The 2,625-nt window shown below is 37.0% G+C and overlaps 1 long non-coding RNA gene across 1 annotated transcript; it reads right to left on the bottom strand.

Moving 5' to 3' along the window:
* On the bottom strand, positions 1-2,599 carry LOC122085431. Its single transcript, XR_006142126.1, has 2 exons — positions 1,069-2,599; positions 1-373 (listed from the first exon to the last, which is right to left on the bottom strand). It is a non-coding gene; the product is annotated as an uncharacterized LOC122085431 (long non-coding RNA).
* Positions 2,600-2,625: the final 26 nt, after the last annotated feature.

The raw sequence follows: 2,625 nt of genomic DNA, 5'->3' as shown, positions 1-2,625 counted from the left end.
TTCTTCGAAAATACTGAATTTGTATTCCATTTAAGAGAAATAACCATACCATCCTATGCAATATCAGAGAAGTGACAACACCAGTACTTTTAGTGACATTAGAATACTACTACAGTTACATTTCAGAGGTGGTAGAGTTGTATCCACAAAAGACCAAATCCAAAGTCTTCCAGAGCTCCCTCGTGAACGAAGTAACATCCAAAACCAACAGGAAAAAAGACTACATAAAGCATACCTATAGCTTAGTTAGGTGCAAATTAAGTGCATGATTGTAAGATGAGCCCTATGCACCATCTGGCTGGATAAAGGGATTTGCAATCTCTTCAGTACCATCAGTTGGGGATACAAGCATCACTGCAGTCCCCCTACAAACCTGCAAAAACAATCAAAATAAAACATTAAATCCATGAGCCTATGCCTCTCTCATCAGAGAAATTCAACAAAGCTTGGGCCTTGAATGATTCAGAATATAATGAACCATAGCATCAATTTCAAAGTAAAAATGAACTTAATTTTAGTAACTGAAGTTTTATATAAGTTTCACGTGCCAGCATCCACACATGGCCTGGGGCATTTGTAACTCGCCACATGACTGATGAAGTCACTTCCAAAAAAGCTAAGGGCCCGCAGCTGGAAAGGGCAGCCTCAGGGACAAGATATTCCTTATTCACATATCTATTGATAAAAAAAAAAATTGATAGTACTATAATTGGATATGCCAGCAATCTGATGCTCCAATGGGTTCGAATAGAGAACAAGGGCTGGAAATAAGATTTCTTGGAAAACCTTTTTTCCCCCTGTTGGGCACCTTGGCAATGGAGATTTTTAGAAAGCAAAAATACATAAATACCTTTAAGACTTTTTGTAAATTGCTTCAGATTCCCCAATCTTATTCCCCTTCACCCTCCAACCCCATGTATAAGAAACACCCTAACGCACAGATATGCAAGTACTGTAAGAAGCTTCCGTTCATTAAGATATTCCCATAAGGTGGCTGGTGATAGCATGAAAAAGAAAAAAAATTCAAAAGGGATTAGAATAAATTAAACATATTGGGGAAGGACATACTATTAGGCCAAGAGTCCGGGTCTGATCAGTTGTCTTCAGTGGATCATCTGGATCTGCAGCACAAGGGCAATAATCACCAGTAATTAATCACAGTCTCACACCTCCAATTCTAAGAAAGTACCAATATGTTACAATATTTAGCATAGCCACAAACAAGTGTTATTATAAGGGGATTTTAATTAGATCACGGTTTTGACTACGAAATTCAGTTCTCATGGAAGCTGCTGCACACTGCCAAATGTTCTCTTAGAAGCATTATTGCAGACTCCATCAATTCAGCAGTAGTGGTTGTTCTACTTCTACATCTTCTTGATGGTCTTTTTTTGCATAAAATTCAATAATAGCTTTTCCATATTTTCCAGAGATTGATCAACATGTAGAAACCTACTTTGAATTTCTGTTTTGGTACACATAAAAATTACTGAACATTTCATAAAGAGACTTCTTCAAGTTTTGTTCAAACCCTGAACAACTTGGATTGTATCCATCAAAAGGACTAGAATTAGATCTTTCAACTCCGACACAAATTGATGTAGGAAGGTTATTACAAATAAAACCGGCAAGTAATGAACCCAAATGGACCCTTAACTTTGAATGAAAAACTCAAATGCCAAGTCAAAACCCAAATTCATGTAAAAAAAGAGCCAGTCTACTTGGCCTTGCAAATTTGGTCAGGAAGAATAAAGCTTAATAGATTTTTAACAAAAAAAGTTGATGAAAACCTTTCTAAAATTTCAGCTCAATTGGACCCCAGGAAAGAAGCCAAACAATCCCGTCAAGTTGACTGGTTATAGCAGGCCCAATCTAAACTCTAGCTAGAGTTGTCGGATACAGATGATTTTTCACAAAATTTGAAGTTTGCTAGTTTTCAGAAAGGACCTGCTATGACCAGTCAAGTTGACATGGTTGTTTGAACCACCACACCCCCCGGGGGGGGGGGGGGGTTTAGTTCAAATTTTACCAGTTTCTTCATCTATCAAGCTGCCTCTTAAATTTTTCCAGTTTTGGAGCTTCCAACAAACTTTAGTTAAGTTTTGCAAGAAGACTGGCTAATTTTTCATCGATGTACTTGCTTTTCTTTTTAGCTTAACTAAGAACTACTTTCAGTTAGTGTTTTGAGTTTATTGCTTGAAAGTGATGATGAAAATTTACTAGTACAATTAGGGTTTAGACCATTCCTAGTCCTACATAATAAAAATCAGTCGGTAGACATTGTTAGACATAACCCATTCACCTAGAACGTGTTCCATCGATTAAACAATAATTGTGGGACTAGATCTTTGGACCAAAATTCAAAAGTCAGAAATCATGCATGATCATATAACTTTTTACCATTCAATGGTAACTTGAAATCGAATTCTTGTTCTGGCTACCTGTTCATCCAAGTGTTGTCCCATCTGGGAGGTCACTTACCATTTGGGTGATTCAAATTTAAGAACTACCTATTTAACAAAGGAATCAAGTATCAATAAGTATCATGCCAATACATTCGCTATGCATCGGTATCGATAGGGACCTAATGTAGGACTGAATTCGAATGATCAAAACAGTACCAAA

Source organism: Macadamia integrifolia, chromosome 8, assembly GCF_013358625.1.
Source record: "Macadamia integrifolia cultivar HAES 741 chromosome 8, SCU_Mint_v3, whole genome shotgun sequence".
Classification (NCBI taxonomy): Eukaryota; Viridiplantae; Streptophyta; class Magnoliopsida; order Proteales; family Proteaceae; genus Macadamia; species Macadamia integrifolia.
The sequence above is the reverse complement of the archived record's forward strand: the minus strand, read 5'-3'. Positions and strand labels throughout refer to the sequence as shown.